A 25242-nucleotide genomic window follows, 5' to 3' on the forward strand; every position below is an offset into this window, starting at 1 on the left:
TCGCAATGTGCGGCATATTAAAAAAAAAAAAACGATGAGGCGTGTGAAGAAGCAGAAGAATGTGACCTGTAAAGAGGGGCGAAAAACATTAAATTAAAACCAATCCAGAACTGATACAGAGGTTAGAGTTAAGAAACAGGACACTACAATACTTATTCTAATTGTATCCCATATCTTGTGAAAGAAGAGAGGTTGATCATGTTGAATAGAGAAATGGAAAACATAATCAGGACCCAAAAAGGACTTTTAGAAATAAAAACAATGTCTGAGAAAGAAAATTACTGGAATGGATTAATGGGATACTACATATTACAAAGGATAATATAATAAATTTGAAGCTATAGGAATTGTCCAAAAAAATGAAAAAAAAAAAAAAGAATAGAAGATAAAGAATACATAGACCTATGGGACAGCTTCAAGTAGTCTAGTATATGTGTAATTGAAATTCTTAAGAGAGAGTGGGAAACAGAACATTTATTTGTAGAAATTGTCACCAAAAATGTTCCTAATATGAAAATAATTAACTCAGAGATCCTAGTTGCTAAGTAAACCCCAAACATATACATGTGAATTTCAACTTCTGCATATTTGTGGATGACTGTCAACTAGGCAAGATGCTTCTTTTAGATCACTTCCTTTTTTATGTAATGGACAGCCTATTAAATATCTTTATCTGGATGTCCTTTATATACTTTAAAGACAAGATGGCTAATTATTTACCTATTTGTTTGTCAACCAACATTTATTGAGATGCTGTTATGTTCCAGACGCCGCAACAGGGATCAGAATTACATAATTGAAAAGAGTAGTTCCTGACCTCTGGGAGTCGACACAAGACAGATGAAATATTTAAGATGCAACATGTTAAATTCCATAATGGTGATGACTGAAAGATAAAAAGTACCATAGATGAGGCCATGACTGAATCGGAATGGGAGAATCAGCCAAACGAAATTATTACTTCAATTGAATGCTGAAAGCTGCGCATTGATTATTTTATTCAGAAGGTCCTTTGCGAGAGGTCAGCGGTGGGACTTTGCGAGTACCGCCTCTTCAGACGGCTGCATCAGCCAGCAGGCGGCGCGTTTCCCCGCCCGGAAATCCGTCTGCTCCGGCGGAGGCCCAGCTGCTGCAGGCTGCGACTCCTCTCCCGGTGTGTGGACAGGGTGCCCGGCCCCTGGGGTTTAAGGGAGAAAGGCGAAGGCTGCTTGGGGGCACTCCGAGGGAAGGGGACCTGGGAAAAAAAAAATCAAGGAGCCAAGAACCTCGCCAAAGGACGGCCCCGGGGAAATATGGGGAGGGGGCTGAGGAGACGCGGGTAGGTGGATAGGAGCTTCTGAGGGAAGGCTTTTAGAGACGGTGGCCTTGGCCTCAGATTTCTTAGGCACTTCTTAGCCCAGGGGGTCCTGAGAGTATGGAAGTGAGAAAAGGAGTCTTGTGTCTGGAGAGACGCGGCCAGTGGCTGGGAAGATTCCGGAGTCCGAGGGTTGTGGGGGCGGGGTGCGGGGTTGGGAGAAGAAATGTGTTAAAAAAAAAAAAAAAAAAAAGTTATGTGTTACTTACTGGAAGTGAATTCATTAAAATAGGAGACAGAAGTCAGATTACAGTAGGATGACTAGAGAATAGGTATAATTGGGAACAGGAAATACAAATTACTTTTTCTCAGTGCATGGCCAAGTTCGGGATAGGATGGTTACGAGGTTAGAAATGGGACAATCACCAAATCAGAAAGTAGGGATGACACTTAAGGGGAGGGCCTTAATTTTGCCTAAACATCATGGGACGGAAAGTGGTAGTGATCCCCTGTATCTGAATTCTCTTCTTCCTTGCAACACCATTGCCCTACTTTTCCCCTACCGTTATCCTTGTGGGGCCACATGACTGATCAGCGAAATTTGGGCAGGAATTATGCACACACGACCAGATATGGGCTCTAAAATCTCTTAGGGAATATTCTGTATTTTTATTTTTTAAAGATTAAATGAATTGGTGAAATGGTGGAGCACAGGATGGAAAAAGCCTAGTCTCTTAACCACTGTGGAAGCTCATCTACTGACACGGTACTGTGACGTGACTGTCTTCAAATTTAATTTCTATTTCTTTAAGCCTGTGGATATTTGCTTTGCAATATTTCAGGTTGCGGCAGTTTTCACAACCAGAGCTTCTAAACTCTTTGAAGGATTTTAATAATTCCTTAACATGTTTTATTGGGATGTCCAAGGATATTCTTTTATTTGCTTGTGATTTATTTCCTATGGTTCCCACAGTCCCCAGAGTTAACATTTGTACAGTTGGGTGCAGAGACAAGCCAGCTCCATGCACTGCCCCCACCAGAAGTCACTCCTTTCCCTCCCCTTCCTCCTCTGCTACCCACTGCTGTTGTGTCTGCAGCTCCTTCTGTGGATCTGCACCCAGGTCCTTGCCAGCCTTTTCTCCCAGAGCCCCAAGGGTCCTGGAGTGCCCTAGGCAGGTGTGTGCTGCTTGGATGACCTCACCTGTGCTAGTTGCTGCCACGTGTATCTTCTTTGCTCATAGACACTCTCCACTGTTACCTAGGATGTCACTTAGAAACTTAGGTCCTAGGATAAAATTATTTAAGAATGTCGAGAAGGCCAACAGAAAAACATTAAACCAAATGTGGGATCCCTTTTGAGAACGGAACTTTATACAATTGAGCGTCTTGCCCAGGATGAAGCCACTATAATTCCACAGGTGGTTCAGGTGTAGGTATTCTGATCCAGAGGTTTATAATGTCAGGATTTCCTTCTATTTTTCTGCAATTTTCCCTGACTCTTCACTCTGAGTTCCTTTATTAGTTCTATCCTTTGACTAGCTTCCTCCTTGGAAGAAAAATGGGTAGAGGAGATCCAGGTTACTTATGCGTGTATCATGTACTCCTAAGCCAAAGTATGTTTGTTCCAGATTTATCATTACATGTCTTGAGATTTTCACCAGTTAATTAGGCATGGGTTACATGGTGTGCACTTAGGGAATAGACTACCTGATTGGCTTAGTGTAGCTTCTGTGCTTCACCACTGTAGAGAGGTTTCCCAAAACCAATGGCTCCCAGCATGGAAATTGAAGATTGTTGGGAAGTAGGAATTCATACTATGGAAGAAATCAGAAAAGTCTACCACAAAGGATTTCTTGAGGTAATGACCACTGACTGACAGATTAGAATACTTTATCCTGGGAGAGAGTGTGTAAATATGTTTCTTGTTTCCAAAGCCTTAACTGAAATTGTAACCAGTATCATATAATCTACTCTCTAGGTAAAAATAAAATGACAACTGTTAAAAAAATGTGATTAAAAAAATCTGTCTACTTAGGGATATTGAAAAGCACTGTACAAAGAATGTTCAGTGTTTTTCCAGTACCGCTGGAGAAAGAAGTCTCAAGATTTCACATGCCCAGTGCTAGTTATATTCTATATTTATGTATCTCTGAATATATGAAGAATAAAATACTAGCCTGATGTGCATATCCTTGAAGCATTGGCAAAATTTCCTATAATTTTTCTGTGGTTAACAGATTCTTACATGATTTTGTTTGCATACTGAAGTTACACACCAGGAGGAAGTGGTGTGTACAAATGAATAGTAACTAATAATAAGTTATAAATCTAGCTTAGAATTTAGAATAAGTTTTTTAAAAGAGTTCTTAGGTGTCACATCTCCCAGGAAACAATATTGTTGAGGAATTGAAAAACCAAAGAAAAGAACAAAATTAAAACAAATATACAAAAGGATCTTGATGATGTTATCAACTTGTATAGCTGAGGATCTGACCCTTGTTAACTTCATATATTTGTCCATTAATTAATTAGCTAATTAATTAATATCACACATTTACTGCACACTCCAATGTTCTCAAATTTGTGCTGAGATGCAAAGATAAGCATAATCTGATTTGATCATCATCCCCAAATGTCTTGTTTTCTCATGATCTTAACAGAACCTAGCCATTGTCCCTCATTCCTGTTTCACCACCAAATTGCAAAAATGCCGATATGTAAGTTTAGCTATGATTAGCTTGATTTCTTCTGGAGAGTGGTAATGAAATACGTAATTTTACAAAATGTTACTATGATATTTCTCTATCTAGAAATTTACTTTAAATGGGAAAAACACATGGAATGGAGAAAAATTTAATGTATGTGCTTTGATTATTAAAGAATGCAATATATAATTTGATTAATTTTAAAGGCATTTTTTACTGTGATAGCTACTGAATTTCACATTTGGGGGCTTTGTTATTATAAAATAGATTAATAGATTATAATTCTCAAATTTTTGGTTTGAGCTTTCAATTAGTAGGACAAGCAATTACTACTGTTGAATCTGGCAGCTGGCCACTATTTTTAATTGAAATGGTATTTTGCAAAATAAAGAGCATGAAGTTATCAAGGAAGTGGTGTTGATGTGTTAACAGGAGTGAATTATAAGGAATGGCAACTATATATTTTTAACATGCTAAAAATTTTCCAAATTAAAAGTTGGTAAAATCGTTATGAATGTTGCAGTAAATTCATTTATTTCTTGGAGAAACTTGAATAATATGAGGGCACTTGCAAAGATGCTTAAAAAAATTTTTTTTAACGTTTATTTTTGAGACAGAGAGAGAGCATGAGTGGGGGGGGTGGGGGGGGGCGCAGAGAGAGAGGGAGACACAGAATCTGAAGCAGGCTCCAGGCTCTGAGCTGTCAGCACAGAGCCCGAAACGGGGCTGGAACTCACAGAACAGGAGATCATGACCTGAGCCGAAGTTGGACGCTTAACCGACTGAGCCACCCAGGCGCCCCAGTAAAGATGCTTTTTAAAAGAGACAAACAGGGGCACTTATGTCTGGGTGGTTTAGTCGGTTGAGCACCGACTTTGGCTCAGATGATGATCTTGCAGTTTGGGAGTTCAAGCCCCACATTGGGCCCACTTGCTGTTGGCACGGAGCTTGTTTTGGGTCCTGTGCCCCCCCCCCCTTTGCCCTCTCTCTCTCTCTTCCAAAAATAATAAATAAACATTAAAACAATAATGAAAGAGATAAAATTATCATAACAATAATATCACAGGAAAGCAGGTACTTAGTTTAAATAGAAATAGCAGGTCTTCAGTGTTAGATTGACCTGGATGATCCCATATTGTACCTCATTTAGGTAAATAACCATGATTAAATACCATAAACACTATGAAGCTTCAATTCTTTCATCTCTAGGAACTTGATACCAGTTTTACCTTACAGATTTTTTGAGTGTATGTGGTAATTAAATGAGATAATATCATGCCTGTGTTTTGTGTATAGGTTTGCAATAAATGGTACATGCTGTTTTTATGTTTGGTTATCAGGGGCATGTTGACAGAAATGTATAGAAAAACTGCTAACTTGTATGAAGAAGTGTTACATTCTACTGACTTTGTCTACTAATATGTATCAGTGTTCAAATATTGCAATATACTTCCCTCAGTTTTTTTAAATGTAGCTTCTTCTCAGTTTTTTTTTTAATTCATCTAGAATGAGTCCAAATTCAGTATCAAAATCTTGCCAAGCCTATGAAGACTGTGCTGACCTCTGAAATTTAAAGAAAGGTTATATTGTTTTCTGTGCAAACTATGGGCTATACAAAAAAGAATGATTGATTGCATAATCAGAGTAACCCAAGTCAATCAATTATAAACTTATTAATTAATTCACTTATTTTTTTCAACAAATTGTTGTGACTGTTATTAGCAAGGAATAATTTGGAACATTGGAAGTATAATCTAGCTAGTGAAATAGTTTTTAGCCCTGGTCTCACTTTAGAATCATATGGGAACATTTATAAAATGCTAATGCCTGGGCGCTATACCCAGAGATCCTGATTTAACTAATTTGTGGGAAGCTCAAATATTTTTAAAACCTCTCCATGGCAACTCCAATATTTAGCTCTGCTTGAGAACCGTATGTTTTAAGTAGTGGTTCTGGAGCTGCCTGGGTGGTTCAGTTGGTTAAGTGTCAGTCTCTTGATTTAGACTTAAGTCATGATCCCAGATTCCTGGGATTGAGTCTGGCATTGGGTTCTGCATGGAGCCTGCTTGGGATTGTCTCTCTACCTCTCCCCGCCCCTTAAAAATAAACAAACATTAAAAATAAATAAATTAGTGGTTCTCAATCTTGTGAACAATTGTAATTCCTAGGGTAGTTTCAGAAAGATACTAATGTCTGGGTCCTGTTGTTATGGGTGCAAGAGTCTGCGATGTGTGAATGGAGGCCTCAGTCCTTGGATTTACCTAGGAATCCCCACTGGAATAAAGAAAGCAGGAAGAAAAGCAGCAAACATAAACCAGTTTATTAAGGCAAAGTACACTCTCCAGGTGGGAGATGGGTCAGTTTCCAGGAGGTGGAGCCAGCCCCTAGGTTGTTTTGGGATTGGATATTATTGGATTTCTTGGGGCTGGGGAGAGCTGTGACGTACAGTGGCATGGTTTCTCATGGAGGATGCTTCCAGTCATTTGGGGGGACTCTTAGCACAGGTTGGGAGGTGAGTTGACCCTACAAGATTTGTACCAGAACCATCATGGCAGCCTGTCTCCATCTGGGCTGGAGCTGTACCCATAATGCAAATGCATTATAAAGAGTCTAGGGGTTTGTCAGCTCCACGGTCTTGAAAGCCCCACAGTCAGGATGTTGTGCCCCGAGGCTTTTAATGTATACCTTATTTATCAGGATCCTTGACTCTAGCTCTAGTCTCTGCCATTTCCTTTCAAGGACTTGATACTTTGCCTTGAGGTCTTCCTGCCTCTGCTCTTGTCTAACTTCTGTCTAATAGCATCTTGGAAAATTTGATGTGATTGGCAATTTTCTTATGCAGACAAAGTTGAGAAGCACTGATTCAGTAAATGAGCAATAGAGGTGATGAGTGTAAAAAGAGGCTAAAGTTACTGACATTAGGGGTGTCTAGTTTGGATGTCAGAGAAGACCTTTCTGAGACTGTGGGCATTAAACTAAGAACTGAAGCATGGGTAGGCAGTAGGCATTAATGATATGAACCTGGGAATGGGGACAGTTCTTGAGGGGGAATGATGTGTTTAGAGGCCCTGAGAATGCAGAGAATAGCGAGGTATGAAAAGCAGGGAAAAAACTGGCATGAATTGAGGCAGGGAAGGTTGGCTGCTGGATTTAGTCAGGAAAGAGTTGTAATCAGTCTTCAATTTTGTTAAAGTTTTTCCACCCATACTTTAGTTAATGGGTTAGAGGGGAGCAAAATGGTTGCAGATTCATTGGGAAGCTCTTATGGTATTGCAAGAGAGAGATAATCATGAATTAGTCTAATGTGGTGAAGGAAGAGATGGAAAGGTAAATGGATTCAAGAGGTGGAAGCATTAGGATCTGCTAATTGATTAAGTGGGGAGCAGAGAGAGGAAGAGGGTGGAGTGAAGGATGCCATACAAGTTTCTGAATTATGTCAATGAGTGGCACATGATGCCACTTGAAGGGAAGCTGTTGAGTAAAAATGCATTTGAAAGGAAAGATCATGCATTTATTTTAATTGAGTAACCTTTGAGCTATAATATAAAAAGTACAAAAAAAGAGGCAAAAAAAAAAAAAAAGAAAACCTAATCATAATTAAGGTTAGGTATAAAATCTGTACTCTCAGAGTAAAAAATATTTAAAAAATCAAAATAAAGATATTATTGAAGTTTCCCTAATTGTGAAATGACTAGGGTTTCTTCTTAAAGGGGGAAAAAAAAGCAAATGGCAGATACTATAGTCTTTCTTTGAGTTTTGCTTCCATTCCATTCTTTTCTTCTTTTTTTGTCATATTAAGTAGATACAAGTAATCATTAGCAAGCTAAATTTACCTGTTCTTTGGAAAGAGTGGATAATATTCATATGTAGGTAGTATTATGAAATCCTAATTAATGTACTTTTTATTCTTGTTCATTCCTGGCAGTTCCTTTTTTTCCCCTTCATTTTCTCTGCTCATCTTCACATTTTGTTTAGCTTTATTAAGGTATAATTAACAAATAAAATTGTAAGACATTTAAAGTGTAGAGCGTGGTGATTTGATATAGGTATACATTGGGAAAGATTCCCCTACATTGAGTTAATTAACATATCTATCACCTCATATGATGTGACATTGTTTTTTTTGGTGAGAACATTTAAGATCCACTCTCTTAGGAAATTTCAATTATATAATCAACTATATAATTGTCAAGTGTAGTTATCATGTTAAACATTAGATTCTCAGATTGTCTTCACATTTTGAATCCATAACATTTATTACTTAAGGCAGACTTATCTTAGAACAAAGGAGGCATTGCTCAGTTTTTATTGGAAAATCAAAGATTTTTTGCTCATAGTATAGTAATGATAATGCACTGGTTTATAAATTGCTCAAATTAGTTATTCTAAAGATCATTTTTTATAAATCTTTTTTCTGTATTAAGGAATTGAACCTTGTGAACTTTTAGCGTAGAATTTATAAAACCAACAGATAATAAGGTAAATGTAGGATGCTAATGCAAGAGCCATTGTCCTCGGCTTGGGAGATCAATTTATAGGAAATTAAGAGAAGAGATTCAAGTATGTACTCTTGGTGTTTGCCTGGGGAAGACCTTTTGCCACATAGCTATCTCTTAGAGTCAAAATCCTTTGGAGGAGAGGGTTAGGGTCGTGACAAAACTACTCAGGTAGATTTGGGAGAATCCCAGAGAAAAAGACTTTTTACCTTGTTTCCCATGGTATAGTCCATTTCTATTAACAAAGACTTGTACCAAGATGAATCTAAGTTGATGGGCTTGAAGAAAGCCTCACAGAGAACCATACCTGTCAGAATGGCTTTAAAGAAGAAACGACAGCATCTGATTCTCCATGAAAGTGATGTTGTAGTCCTAGGATAGAAGAGAGTGGTACTCAGAAGAAACTAGATTTGGGGATGACAATGGACAGCAGCGGAAGACACTAGTATCGATCAGAAGACATTGTTGTAGCATGTCTTTTTTCGACTTATGATTAAATTAATTAATGTAGTATAAATTTTCATTGAGATATAAAAACAGAAGTTCACTGATCTAAAGTGCACAGCTGAATGAATTTTACAAATGTATATCCCTGTATAATGAACTGCTCTGGTCATGAATACATTTCCTCTACCACTGAATATTCTCATGTGACTTCTCATCAATAATCTACCACTCCCAAATAATTACTGTTTTATCATTTTTCATCAACAGATAGTTTGGCCTGTCCTTGAAATTCATATAAATAGAATTGTACAACAAGTTCTCTTTTGTGTCAGGCTTCTTTTCCTCAGAATAATATTTTGAGGTGTATGTATCCATGTTTTGTATCCATGTTTGTATCCATGAGATGTATCCATGTTTTGATGTATCCTCATTGTTTTTCTTCTCAATTTCTATATAGTATTTAATTCTATAAATATACTACAATTTATTTATTTTTATTCTCCTCTTGATGGGCATTTGGATTATCTGCTGATATTCATACTCTCGTGTAATCTTCCCTAGAGTGTGAGCTAGACCTAGTGATTTGTTTCTGATGAACAGAATATAACACAGCTGATGTGATGTCACTTCTATTAAGTGCTTCTGTCTTTTTGGCATTCTCTCTTTATTGCCTTATTGTTTTGTATGCACTGATGAAGCAAACTGCCATTTGAAGATCTGGGGTAGCCTCTAGCCAACAGTTAGCAAGAACTAAGGGCTTCAGTCCAATAGACAGGAACTGAAAACAACTACCTCATGTGTTTGGAAGCAGATCATTCAGTGGGTGAGCCTCTAGGTGATACCAGAGCCATGGTTGGTACTCTGATCGTAGTCTTTTAAGACATCTGGAAACAAAAGGCCCAGTTGAGCTGTGCCCACATTTTGGACATACAAAAACTATGAGATAATAAATACATGTTAAGTCTGTAAGTTTTGGAGATAACTTGTTGTGCAGCAAGAGATAGCTAAATTGAGTTGGCTGTATTGTTTTTATAACTGTTAAGTTGGTTAATAATATTGTTCAGATCCTTATGAAACAGGCATACAACTAGACCAAGTGAATGAAAATATGTTTCTCAAGACTTTGGGCATCAGACAGTCATATACAATGATATTTGAGAGATGGGAAACTAATGAGGTAAAGCTGCGATTGCCTAGTTTAGTGGGAAAAACATGGCAGCTCAAGTCCTCAGAACAGAGTAAACATGAGGGTAAAGGAACATAGACAACTTTGAAATCTTCAGTGGTTTCCCCTTGAGTGTTCCGTGGATGCATTAACAAATGCATGTGATAAAACTGTGCTAAGTCAGGGAGAGGGCCACCTATAAAAAAGTAGAGGGAATAATGTCAGAGCTCATAAAGAACCAGGAAGAGTGCCTGTTTCTAAGTCCAACTGTGAATAATCACAGTTCATAGGGCACTGATTAGAAAGGTCAGGTCTTGCCTCTTGACAATAATTAGCTTTAGAAAAAATACTATTTTGGGTCCACATAACAAATTTCCAAGTATTTTAACTATGATCTAGAACAGAGCCTGACCATACCAAATTTATAGAACTTCCTTCCTTCCTTCCTTTCTTCCTTTCCTTTCTTTTCTTTTCTTTTCTTTTCTTTTCTTTTCTTTTCTTTTCTTTTCTTTTCTTTTCTTTTCTTTTCTTTCTTTCTTTCTTTCTTTCTTTCTTTCTTTCTTTCTTTCTTTCTTTCTTTCTGTTTTTCTTTCTTTCTGGATATGAAGGGGTGTGTGTGTGTGTGTGTGTGTGTGTGTCTTAGTCTTAGCCAAACTCTGATGAGGTAAAATTCCCAATGTCTCTCATCTAATGAAACATTTTGAAGTATGCAAAAAAGAACCAGGGATATATGGTTATGAGCAGAAACAAAAATTAGTCTAAACCTACCCAAAACTGACATGGATTTTAGAAATAACATGCAAGGACTAAAGCAGTTATTATAACTGTATTCCATAAATTCAAAAAGCAAAGGTAAGTTGGGCATTTTATATGGAGACAGAAGTTAAAAAATGCATGAGTGAAATAAACTGGATGAGATTAATAGCATACTAGATATGGAAGGAACAATATTAGTGAATTTGAAGACATGGTGATAGAAACTATCCAAGATAAAATGCAGTGGGAAAAAGGAGAAAAAATTAACTGAGCCCAAGAGACCTGGAGAATTACGAGTGGTCTAATATATGTGTATTGGTGAAAACCAAGACTTTTTTCAGCACCATTTTATTCCCAATATTAAGCACAGAGCCTAGATTATGGTAGGACTCAAAAAATATTTCCTAGGTGAGTGCAGTGAGTTAATATTTAAAGTGAATCAGAAATTGTAAACCTTATGTTAAAATTTACTGATTCAAAATATATTTGTCAGGCAAGTGAAAGAGAACCAAATTCCATTTTATGGGAAATACTAAATATTATATATTATAAACACACACACACACATGATTGTTTAAACAGATTTTTAGATCAATATTTTCAATCTCTACTAATCAAATCTAAAAGTTTGTAGGGATGCCTGGGTGGCTCAGCTGGTTAAGCATCCAACTTCAGCTCAGGTCATGATCACAGCTCATGAGTTGGAGCCTCACGTCAGGTTCTGTGCTGACAACTTGGAGCCTGGAGCCTGTTTCAGGTTCTGTGTGTCCCTCTCTCCCTGCTCCTCCCTTGCTCTCACTCTTTCTCTCTCTCTCTCTCTCTCAAAAATAAACATTAAAAATGTTTTTTAAAAAAAATGTGTAGATACACACACACACACACAGTTTTTATATATTGACTAGTCAAAAGAGAGAGACAAATACACAGAGAGGAAAGAGTTGACATTTGAGCAGCAGATACAGATATAGACATGCCATTAAACATGCAAACACTCACAGTGGAAATACGCATTATTCATAGAATAGAGACAAATTTATTTATTATATGATTGCAGTAAGAACAGGAAATTTGAAGGCAAGTATGAAGTGGATCTTCCCTAATATTCTTGTGAACTGTTGACTAACATGGCATTTATAAAAAGTCATTGTAGTCTCTATCCTGTACCAGTCAGTCCTGTGCAATTGGTCATTTTAATCAAGAGTCTGTGCAGATAGCACTTCCCTTTAATATATAATACCTTTAAGAGGTAATTTAAAGGGACTCCCTACAAATTCCTTTTATAAACAAAAAAGACCTAGTACATTTTTTATCAGATTCTTCTAATCTGAGATTACTGCTAATTGAAATCAGGGAGAAGGAACTAGATTCCAGTCTTTACTACTTTCAGAGAGTGGAACATAACTCCCATCTCCATACGTATGGGCTGCCATAATGATTTGCCTTTCAAAGAGTATAGTATAGAAAAGAGGGGATAGAATGACTTTACAGTGGAGAAGCCTGATCCTTAATTTGTTCTGAGATGATAAATTTATCAAAAAAGTAAGATAGAAGACATGACTAATGTACTTAGTATAGAAGAGAGGAATAAGTATATGAGAAAGTGAATGAGCAAACGTTAAATGAATAAAATCTAGGAAACTTGAGATTCCCTAAGTTTATCAGTTTTTAAATATTTAGCTTCTGTTATGTTTTATATACCTAAGGTTTTATTTGTGAGCACATTGATTCATTTCTTGCCAGTCCAGGTTGCCTGCCAGTAATTAAGGACTTTAGGACTATGGAACAGATTAGGTAAAGTATGTATTTTGTACTCGTTTTGCCTTTTTATGCTTTAATGTTTACACTGAAAACATATTATTTCAAACACTGGTGATTACACTGGATATTCAGAAGTGAATAAGATAAATATATGCCCTGACTTGAAGACTCACAGGTTTTGGGAGCAAGATTAATGCATAAACAATGAAAGGGCAATGCACTATGTTCTAGGAAAAGACAAGGGAGAGAGTGCCTAAGCATTCTGGGCTTCCCAGCACAGTCTTAGAAAAGCCGTAATCACTCTTGTTTCTTATTTAAGTTGTGAAGTCACTCTTACTCAAAACCCTGCTGTTTTCAAACCCAGGGATGTTTCAGCATCTTTCTTTTCTTGGTCTGTGATCATTTTTTTTCTTAATAAAGTCATAAGACATTAATATAGAGATAGTAAAAGCGATATTTAAGTCCTTCTATTACATTTTCCTAACTCATTCATAAGTCCCGTGTGGAGTAATCTGAATCAAATGTCATCTACCCTCTGTTTGAGCACCTTTAGGGATGAAAGCCCAATATATTTCAGAGTAGCCTAGTCCACTATTATAACAACCCAATTATTTAAAATGTTCTTTAACAGTAATTCTTAGTTTTGCTTCTAGTCATTTTTCATTTATTATAGACCTGCCTTTGTTTCTTTCCATCTTTAAAGGGAGGACATTAATAAAAGCACGTATGTAATTTAAATTTTTAATTACTTTGCAGGTACAAATGTCAGAATAAATTCATAAGCATCAATGAAGACATATTTTATGCAGCTTTAATGTATCACAAATTTAGTAGCTATAATTTTAGTGGCATATCATTAAATATTATTTCTCAACTTGTGGAAAGTATGTTTCAGTTAATGTTAGTAGTTCATAAAAATTTTTAAGACTATCTCCAACTCATTTAAAAAATGTAATTTTGATCAATAAAGAAAGTGCTTTTAAATGGCACCATAAAGAGTAATCTAATAGAACTAGGTTAAAGCAAATGAAGTAGTTAAAAAATTTTTCTTTGCCTGAAAAATTCATTGGAGAATATTTATAGGTAAGCATGTCATTAGGAAGCATTATCATTAGGGATATAATAAGAAGAGATACATTTAGAGTGTATATTTAGCTATCGAAGAAGGTAGAATGAAAAATATTTGTGACTTGAAGACTATTTCGCTTGTTACATCTATTAAAAAGTAAAAGAATGAAACCAATAATGTGTGATGTTGGATTCTATTCTAATAAATAGAATATTAATTAAAATAGTAACTAAAAGAGAGAGCATAGAAACTGTTTATGTTTCTTCACATTTCTTCACATGTTTGCAGTTAGTGTTCATATTGTCTACAAAGTTATTCACTTCTAATATTCCAAATGAATATTAAACTCTCTGCATTTAAAGAATAATTGTATACCTTTTGCAAGATTAAAACATAAATTATACTTGTTCTTAATTTGACATGATGTTTATTCCCAATTTTGACCAGCCAGCCCTCTGTATTCCCTCAAGTTGTTCTACACTCTTGATATATATGGAATTGAAGAATGTCAGATGTGATCAGTAAAATACTACTAATTCTACTCATGTACTTCTAATAATATGAGTTAAAATTTATTCTCTTTTTATTGCTATCTTTCCAAACTCCTCTATGTTTTGAAATTCACAAGTCTGTTTTCACAAAAGTAGTTACTTTGTCTGGTATACCTCTCATTTCTTGTTTAAGTTGTGAAGTCACTCTTACTCAAGACCCTGCTGTTTTCAAACCCAGGGATGTTTCGGCATCTTTCTTTTCTTGGTCTATGATCATTTTTTTTTCTTCATAAAGTCATAAGCATAAGACTATGCTCAATTTAGTTGCAATTATCTTTACCATGAATGTAGACCTTTACTCTCATCCAAATTTATTCTGTTGACCTTATTCACTATAGGAGATATATCCCTATATCTATATGCATCTTTATTTTTTTTATTATATATATGTATGTATCTGTAGACTATATCTATACCTATAGAGGATATATGCATCTTTATACCCTCTATAGGTAGAGATATATTCTAAAGATACATCCTATATATTCCTATAGATATAGATATATTCCCTGGTGAATATTATGATGGTTAACCTTATGTGTCAACTTGACTGAATCCCGGGGTGCCCAAATATTTTACTACACATTGTTTTGGGGTATTTCTGTGAGGGTGATTTTACATGAGATTAACATTTGAATCCGTGAAACAGATTGCCCTCCCCAGTGTAGGTGAAGTTCTTCTAATCCTTTTAGGGCCAGGATAGAACAAAAGATGGAGGAAGGGAGAATTTGTTTTTCTCTGCCTCAGTGGGTTCACCAGGACAGAGGATTCTTCTGCCTATGGATTGAGTTTTACACCCTCTGCTCCCTGGGTCTCAGGCCTTTGGACTCCAACTGAATTATACTACCAGTGTGAATTACACTACTACTTTCCTGGGTCTCCAGCTTGCAGATGGCTGATAGTGGATCTTCCCAGTCTCCATAGTCATGTGAACCAATTTCTTATAATAAATATGTAAATATATTTTAAGACCTTTATATATTTTAATTCTTATTTTATATGTAATAAGTTATTACATGTGTATTTTATGTATATATTTATGTATATATGTATTTTATATATGTATATATATCTCCTGTTCTATTTCTGTTGACAATCCTAATAAAATATATACTATATATATACATATGTATAATATACACACACACACATATATATATATACATATATATATATATATACATATATATATATATATATGTATATATATATATGAAATGTTATCTATCTGTAATAATCCATCATTTATTTATATCTATGTTCAGGCTTCCAGGCAAACTTCAGTAGTGAATTAGATCAGTGACTTGGGTCAAAAGTTTAGAATACACAAACAAACATAAAACTTAAGGGATAAAAACAGAAAGGAAAATTCCTGAAATCATTTGTATAAAGATGTCATAAGTTTGTTAAGTGGAAAGAAAAATTAATGTTAGTAAAATATATATAAATTATTTTAGGTAATTAATTTTCCCTACAAGCTTGATTTGATTTTCTAATAAGACAAGAAATGAAATTATTTTTCTTTCATATTGTTTCCTGAAGACATTCTAGTACTCTTTTAGTTAAAAAGACCATCATATTCCATCTGCTATCCAAAATAATATGGGGAACAACCCAGAAAACATTATCATACTATTATTTCATTTTTGACTAGCTTTAGCAAAAAAGCCAGAAACATTATGAAAACTCTCAGGGTCTCTGGAAAATCTGTAGGAACCGTGATGTCAAAAGTAACACTGGAACTTCAGATTCACCAGGACTCTTCTTCCCATCCGTCTCCTGTATCTGCTTATCTATTCTCAACTTTATTTTGCAGGAGTTTACTTCATGTGATTGGGATGAAGACCCTCATTAGCCACTCCCAGTTTAATCATTTTCCCAGAAAAGAAAGCATTTCTTTTTGATTCTCTTCATTTGGTCCTGGATTTTGATTAGTATGCCCTGTTCCCAAACCAATCCCTGTGTCCAAGAGAAATGAGCTAATTTATTTTGAGTAGTCCTGCATCAATATATGTACTAGAGAATTGGGCAGTAAGTTTATAATCAAGAATAAAAGGATGAGGAAAGGTGCATCAGGTGGCCAAAAACAATAGACATTATACTCCATTATATATAGTAATACTGGATGTAGTGTGTCTAAATCTGTATTACTGAGTCTGGATAACAGATTTAATAAATGCAAATTAAAGCTTGAATTAAGAAGCAGTATTGTAATGTGAGACATTTATTGCACTAGAGATCATGGGTCATAGATCCTAGGTTAGTTCCTTAATACTCATAAAGTCATGGACAAGTCATCTAAATATTGTGTGGAACGCCTGGGTGGCTCAGTTGGTTAAGCGTCCAGCTCTTAATTTCGGCTCCCTGCATCGGCCTGTGCCTGACAGTGTGGACCCTGCTTGAGATTCTCTCTTCCCTCTCTCTCTGCCCCTCCTACATGTGCTCTCTCTCTCTCTCAAATAAATAAACTCAAAAAAATGAAGTATTAAGTACTGTGTTATATTTTTATTTTTAAAATGAGAATTTTACTGCCAAAAACGCTAAATTTTCTTCAAAGTATCTTTGAAAATGCTACTGTGGTTTAGAAAAGACTAAGTAAAATGATAAAGAGGAAAAATATTTATAGACCTTAACAGTTATATCTGTCTATATAATCATGAATATGTGTGCTGTCTTCTCTGTAATTCTTCAGTGATATTTTAGAAGGGCAGAGACTATTGCATAGTTAGATAGGTAGGTAGATAGGTAAATAGATATGCCTCAAGATAAAGACTTACTCAAAATTGTATGTTAAATTCACTTAAATAGTTTTTCTTCTTGCTTTAACTGTTAGACCCTTGGGACTTCAGCTAGAGTTGTAAAATTTTACCATGCTGAATTGCAATTTTTTGCTACTATATAGAGTTTTGAATAAAATCTCAATTCCCTTCAGACTATTTACAGGTTTACTCTGAACTGTACAAAGTACCCCTCATCTGTAAAGTAGCACCAGCCAGACTTGCCCTATAATATGCAGCCTTCCATTTCCAAATTTGTTAAACATTCAGAAGCCATCCATGATAGGAAATCTGAGTGATCTTCACTCTTTATTTGTCTCTAGTATCAACTTTTTTATATTACAGAAAGGAGGAATTGGTACATTTGTATCCTCCTAAGCTCCTTTCCCAAATATTTTATCTTACCAGATACCCAAATGCCAACTCTTCTTTAATGCCTGAATTATCGCCGTGGCTAGACAATTTACCTGGAAGCTCACAACTTGTACAAATATCTAGAAATGCAGAACCCGAAATATCGTGATATGGGATATTATAGACAGAGAGTCTAGGGACAAACTTTTCCTACCTACCAAAACTTCCCCCTATGCCTTAAATACCAATAAGGAGAGGAGATGGAAAGGATAGATAAGATCATCAGTAATCATCACAGAATGACTTTCCCATGCATTCACAAGAAAATAAGGATAATCCTATTAGGGCCATTTATTGTATTTTCATATGACAACTAAGGACCATTTTTTCCCCCTGTTACCCTTTGAAATAATACTGTAATATTTTTCTCAGAAAATATCTATAGTTAGCCTAAGTGGCACTTAAATGAGTACTGACATGATGGCTTCTCAATTTGCTATTTATTTCATTTTCACAATTATGTTAATGACAGGAAAAGCTATGCTTGTATTACAATTATTTAATAGATACATTAAACTACAGAACATATAAAGTCTTTGTAGTCATTGTCATTTTCCAAGAATTCCTAACACAATGAAGAAGATACAACAAAAAACCCCAGCCAATGGATTCATAGGAACCTGGTTTTAAATCATGGCTTTATCAATTTCTAGCTCTTTGACATATGGAATTTACCTGTTGTTAGGAATCTGTATAATAAAGATTGCAGAACAACATAGCATTTGTGTTAAGAATGTAATATACTGTCTAGAATGTTAACTTTCTTCTTTCCCTTTCTAGGGCTGTCATAGAGAACCCAACTCTCTTTCAGTGATTTCTCCCCAAATACCCAATTATTATTTTAAAATTAGAGAAGAATGTTTCTTGTGTTTTTATGCAGTCTTTATATTAAGAGGTAATATATTATAATTTACTGTGCACCAATGAAATTATTGCCTTAAATGGGGTGATGTAAATACCAATAAACTTAAGCACATTTTCTTATTGAGAATTCATGAGGAGAATATGTCCTCATGAAATTGCCTAAGACTGTACATGTGAAACCAAGTTTCTCAGTGGAATTGCATGTTTGACTGAGAATAGGAGGTAACTGGTAACCAGTACTTCCCTCCTTTCTTATTTTACTATTATAACATGTCTTAGTTCTTTATACTTTATTTTGGCTAAAATTACTATGCTCACTCATACCTCAGAACTTTTCTGTGTTATCCTTTGGGGTGAAAGAAATAGAGTTATGTGATATGTGTAAACAAGGATTAATTTAAGCTTAGGCAAATCCATACTTTCCTGTGTGAGTGAGGTTTGCAGAGTACTGTATATCTGATGATGTTAGATATAGTTTGGCATCTTGGTTTCTGATGCTTACATTTTTTTAAAGCTTTTAGAAAATTATTTTTGGTATGCAAAATCACACACAAAGAGAAATAAAAATGAATTGATCAGAAAGTCAAGTTTACTTTGAATTGAATGTTAAAAAATATCTCTTATCTATTAGAATAAAAATTACATTTGATGTGATTCTAAAAGGCATCTCTATCTTTGTAAATGGCAGTTGTCTTGCCTAGAGATGTATGTTGAAACAGTGCTCATAATTTGGGCCATCATGTTCATTTTGTTTCCCAGCATTGTTCATCAGTCTACAGCACAACATTTATTTGGGGCAACCTGTGAACTCTAAAGTAGGTAAGTTTAGTCTTAGACATACAGTGGTGTGTGTGTGGGGGTAGTGGGAGGGAGAAGCCTGACATACATGTGACTAGAAATGACAGAAGAGGAAATCTCAAGCAATCGTACTCATCCTAGGTTTAAGTTTTGGCTATTTTGTGGTTAAAAAAAATAGTTTGGGGAGATTGGACTTTATCCCAAATCAATTTACAACCCTCAAAAATTTTTAAAGTCTTCTCAGAGGGAGACATGAATTTGACACCTCTATTAGAGCTGAACTTCTGAGAATATCAGGAATCAACGTATCAGTTAATAAAGAGTGAAAAAGAAAATCCAATCAATGCAACATCAAGGTTTGAGATGAAATAGAGTAAGTTGGGGATTTTCTTTCAAAAGGCTAATAGCAAGGTAGTGTTAACTTGTGGGATGTTGACAGGTATTAGAAACTGGATTGTATAAAAGAATAGAGGGTAAAATAAAAACAATAGAGATCGTGTTTGTTTTTGATATCTCTTGAGTGAAAGAGTAGAAATGCTTGAAGTCATTGAAAGTCTTGCCTAGTCAAAGCATAGAGTAGATGACTGTAGACCATAAAGGGTTATAACTTCCACAGAGCCAGAAAATCAGAAGCAATACTACATGCGCAGTGTAAATGAGTTCGTTTGTCTGTGAATATGAGCATGGTCTGTCTGCAATTAGAATTAAAACTATCCTATCTGAGTGCCTGAGTGACTGTCGGTTAAGTCTCCGACTCTTGATTTCAGCTTAGGTCATGATCTTAAGGTTGGTGAGTTTGAACCCTGTGTCCAGCTCTGTGCTGACAGTGGAGCTTGCTTGAGATTCTGTGTCCCTCTCTCCCTGCCCCTCCCCTGCTTGTGTGCATGTGTGCTCTCTCTCTCTCAAAAATAAATAAACATTAAAAATAAAAACCTATCACAATTGGAGCTATTAGAATGGTTGGGATTTAGAATGGGAAAAAATTAAATATTAAGGTACACTTAGAAATTATAGAAAGTCCTTGAAGTCTTGCTTCCCATAGAAAATTGTACAAACTAGAAAAGAAAACAGGAGTTAGACTACAGGTAGGCTAAAATATAACACTTATTCAGTCAGCATTTAGGTTTAATTGTAAAGGAACAAATTGGTTCTTGAATTATCCTGTAAGAGTCTAAAGCTCTAAATAGAGTGTAGTTTGTGAAAATTTTTCAGAAAAAAAACATTTACATGTGTATGCTTTTTTAAAAGAAAGATAACAAGGATATTTAGATTAGATATAGATTGAGTAGAGTTAAAAATTTTGTCATGGTCCTAAAAAAAATCACTCTGGTTTCAGCAATTTAAGGAGTTTCTCTCTCTCTCTCTATATATATATCTTTAAAAGATTTTAGTTAATTAATCACTGTTTGACCTTTACTGTATCCTAGGTATTTTATTCCCAAGATCCATAAAAAGTAACAGCATACCTATCTGGCTATTTTGGCCTTATTCAAAGTGGATTTTTTCCTTTTATTTTATAGGTATCGTGAATTTGGGACCATTATTCTCTTGATTTTGTTACTTTGGCAGGTTCTGTGCCCAGGTTTTGTCCACCTGGCTTTGTTTGGGTTAGATTCTCAGAGACAGGAGAAAAAAACAAAACAAAACAAACAAACAAGCAAAAAACCCCAGTGTAATGGCTAAAATAAAGACCAGGCATCTGCTGTCAAATAAAGTGAACGTGGAATAAATCACCCCTGCCTGTGAGTCAAAATTTTAACTTCCCTTTAGTTGTCTACAGAACACAGAACAGCACCTGAGATGACATTATGAGATATTTGTGTCAAAGAGCGCATTGCCATTTGATATCAGATGTCAAAGCATTTATGCTATGCCTGGGATTTATAAGACTTACATTAAATACTGTTTGTTATGATCATAGGAGAGTTTATTTTTTTATTATTTGCCTATCAGCCATTATTTCATATTTTCTGCTAAGTTTATTTTTTAAAAAGTTTATTTTATTTATTTTGAGAGAGACAGAAAAAAAGAGAGAGCAGGGGAGGTGCAGAGAGAGAGATAGAGGGAGGGAGAGAGACAGAGAGAGAGAGGCAGAGAGAGAGAATCCCAAGCAGCTTCTGTGCTCACAGCAGGGCTCAATCTCACAAACTGAGAAATCATGACCTTAGCTGAAATCGAGAGTTGGACACTTAACTGACTGAGCCACCCAGGTGACCCTGTTTTCTGCTAACTTTATTGAGAGATTTTTAGCTATACAAATTACCCTTATATAAAAATGTTTAACAAGAAGTGTTGTGTTTTGCTAAGTCGATTTTAGGAAAGTCATCCAGTTCATAAAATAAGAAAATAATTGAGTCATTTGGCAGAAAACATTCTCATTTCAAAATGTAATTTTTGCTGAAGTAGAATTGTATCCCTTGTCTTGAACCACTTAAAATAATGTAGTGATATGACCATTCAATTTTCACTAACACCATTTGGACATCTATATATATGTAAAGTCCTTTTTTAGACATGGTGAGATTTAAGACGATGGCTAAGAGTAAACCCTCCTGTGTGTATCAGGAAAAATAATATATGTGTACCCATATGGATACTTAAAGGCAGACAATTTAAATGACATAATATAGAGATTTTCAAAGTTTATTTCTTGGATCAGCATCATCTGGGAGCTTACTGGAAATACACATTCTCAAGTTGTACCTCAAACGTGCTAATTCAGAAACTAGAGGAAGAGCCCAGAAATCTGTATTGTAACAAGCCCTCAAGATTGTTCTGATACATGATCCAGTTTGAGAGTCACTGTACAGTATATTTATAAACAATATATTCAGGAGTAAAAGAGAGAATTGTTCTTTTTTATTGAAGGAAAGACATCTTAAAGAAGCAACTTTTGAGCCAAACTTTCAAGGGAAAGTAATAAAGCAATAAGGTTTTATTGAATACCTCCTATGAGCTGGGATATTTATTTAAATATTAAAATAATCTATGAGATTACTTTCATTTTGTAGAAGAGGAAATGATCACAGATTTTGGCGAAATTGCTCAAGGTCACAAACCTAACTTTTGACCAGGACAGGAATTGAGACTTGATCTCAGTGAGCAGAATATATATATATATATATATATATATATATATATATATATATATAATTGTTACTCAAATATAGTTTTCTCAGCCTCATAGGGACTCTGGTAGGAATAATTCTAAGATGGACCCCAAGCATCCCAGCCTCTTCTATGTCTTCCAATTATTCATTCAAGCAATATATAGATACTGCTATAAAAGGATTTTAGAGATATAACTGAGATCCGAATCATTTGACCTTAAAATAGGGATATTATTTAGGTGGATCTGGCCTATTACATGAGACTTTTAAATCTGGGTCATGATGTCAGAGAAAGACAAAATCACAGATTTGAAACATGAGAAGGATTTTACAAAGTCCTACTTGTTCGCAAGTTGGTTGTTAGTAGCTGGCAATGACCCTTGGTTGATAGCAAGAAATGGGAATCTCATTCATATAGTCACAGAGAAATGAATTCTGCCCACAACTAGTTAGCTTGGAAGCACACTCTAGGCTTCAGATGTGAATTGCAGTCTCAACTGAAATCATGATTTTGGTCTGGTAAGACCCTGAGCAGAGGGCCCAACTAAATTAACTGGACTCTTGACTCCCAGAAAGTGTGAGTTCATAAGTCTGTGTTGCTTTAGACCGCAGAGGTTGTAGTAATTTGTTAGGCAGTGGTAGAAAACTAATACAGATTTTGGTTATCAGAGGTTGTAGGCTGATATAATGAATGCTAAAAAGTTGGGGAATACACAGTTGGAGATGGCCGGTAGGGAGAAAATGGGAGAAATTTGAGGCATGTGTAAAGGAAGCCTAGATTTTCTTGAATGTACTGTTAGAAGAAATATGGACATTTAAGGCATTGATTGTGAGAGGACAGAAGTAAATGAAGAACGTGATAAAGAAAGCCTAAATAGCCTTGGACCGATAGTGAGTCAGAAATTTAGACTTTAAGGATGCTGACAGTGAGGGCTCAGAAGGAAGTAATGAATATGTTATTGGAAACTGAAGGAAGGGACATCCTTGCTTTATCTTCCATTCACTTGCCAATCACCATCATTAACGTCAAATGCCTTGTTTTTTTTTCTTTTTTTTTCTCTTTTCTGTTCCATGTTGTTTTATGTAGTTGTTCTTGGAATTCACTTTGAGCCCAGAATTATTTTAACTTAATATGTAGCTTTTAAAAATATTTTTATTCATCCTTAGATTCTGTCTTAATTTCATTTTATACCTTCATGTATTTATTAAGAGAAACAATCTTGAGATTTTACTTTAGGTTATATTTTGGTATATTAGGTTATATTTGGTTATATATATTTGGTAATATGTATATATTAGGTATATATTAAATATATATTGGAATTTTGGGGCATTCATTGGAACAGATAAATACTCATTGTTTCACTTGTATTTGCTGTAGTCAATGCTAGTACAAGAACTTGCATGGAAAAAAAAAATGATCTTTCTAGGTGCAACAGAGGTATAGTTCATATTCATCTCATATATAAACCTAGTGCCAGCCTAAGAATAAGAGCATATTTTTCCTGAATTCAACTCACCCATCAAATCCATCACCATGTGAATTGGTGACCAGATTTTTTCTGCTGAGAGATGTATCAGAATGGAGTATAAATTTAAATTTGACTTGAGTAAAAACCAGGTGACATTTATAAAAAGGCTCCTGGATGCTACTAGGGAGGGAAACAAGAGTACATAGACCTTTAACTGCCACATTATATACAATAGCTTATTTCCACTACTTTAAAGTACCACATTGCAGACTGATTTACGTTCCTAAGAGTGTATGCATGGGAACTTCACTTTAGCAAAGATATGTTTCTCAAAATTACAAGGTGGCATTTACTTTCCAGATGAAACCCACTTGAAGGGGGTCATCATTGCAAGGTAAACTTAATTTCTTCCTTTGGTTTGAGTTCTTTCTATGAAGTCAAAGTTGTTTAAACCTCTCTATAATGTTGGTAACACTAGACTTGACTGTCTGTAATTGTGTGATCTCTGTTGTGGATTATAGTTGATTTTCTCTGCATGATGAATGATATTGGAAATTTCTGATGTAGGTAAAATTTTAGTGTTGAGAGAAACAGAGAGAGATGGAAGAAGGGAGAGAGAAAACTGTAAGATAATTTGATTATTAAATATTTCTTCTTAACCAAGTTTTTTTTTTTACAATATAAAATAGAACTAATATCTATTGGTAGTGTAAATTTATTCAGAATCTTGCCAAGTGAACATTTTCTAAATTTTGTGGGGTTTGCCTCCACAGTTAATAATCTTTGATTTGGTCAAACCATTACCTTATTATTAATTGTGCTTTTGGTAGATATATACATAGGGACACTTCAATATACACGCATTCTGTTTACCATGTGAACTTTCTGAACCAGCCCTAGAAATGTCAACAGACCTCCTAGAGGCAGGAAGTGAGATTCATTTCAAATTTAAACTACATTAATTCTGAATGAAATCAAGCCTATTTTCACATTTATTATGGTAACCTGGCCTGAGGAAAAAATTGCAGGTTTTTAATAAGGGCATTTCCATTGGTTTCTTTCCATTCCCAAAACTCATAAATCAACTCCTGTCTGTCAGCCATTATAAATTTGTCGGTTCTTATGAGTAAATATGACAGCCAAATACTATTTAAATCTATAAAGTTATATCTCTTTTAGTGAGTTAAATACACTGTTGGCCTCAGTGATGCCCTTTTTGTTTTTTAGAGTTTATTTTTTTCCACCTCATTTAATTATCTAAAACAACAGGAAGACTTTACCCAAATTGACTATATTCCAAATACTAGCAGAGTATTTCTTTGAATAGTCTAGCTAAAAGTAAAATTATATTAAAAGTCATGATAGAGAAAGTGGGAGAAGCAAGATATTTTATCCAAAGTTTTTTTTAAGGATAAAAATATGTATTGAACTATATTGTAGAAACAAATGACTGCTACTGTCTTCAAAACTTGCACTTCAAATCCTTAACACCTTTGCATACACATGGTAAACATTAATTTTGGGGTAATAAAAATGTGATTTAATACCACATCTACAGCTTTACGC

The 25242-nt window shown here is 35.1% G+C and overlaps 1 long non-coding RNA gene across 1 annotated transcript in view; it reads left to right on the top strand.

Moving 5' to 3' along the window:
* The first annotated feature begins 847 nt into the window (after nt 1-847).
* Nucleotides 848-25242, top strand: part of LOC123609345 — a 283593-nt gene continuing 259198 nt past the window's right edge. Inside the window, exons 1-2 of the long non-coding RNA XR_006717765.1 lie at nt 848-1153; nt 1977-2060. This is a non-coding gene — a long non-coding RNA (uncharacterized LOC123609345). The remainder of the gene's footprint in view (nt 1154-1976; nt 2061-25242) is intronic.

The sequence above is a fragment of the Leopardus geoffroyi genome, chromosome A1 (genome assembly GCF_018350155.1).
Source record: "Leopardus geoffroyi isolate Oge1 chromosome A1, O.geoffroyi_Oge1_pat1.0, whole genome shotgun sequence".
NCBI lineage: Eukaryota > Metazoa > Chordata > Mammalia > Carnivora > Felidae > Leopardus > Leopardus geoffroyi.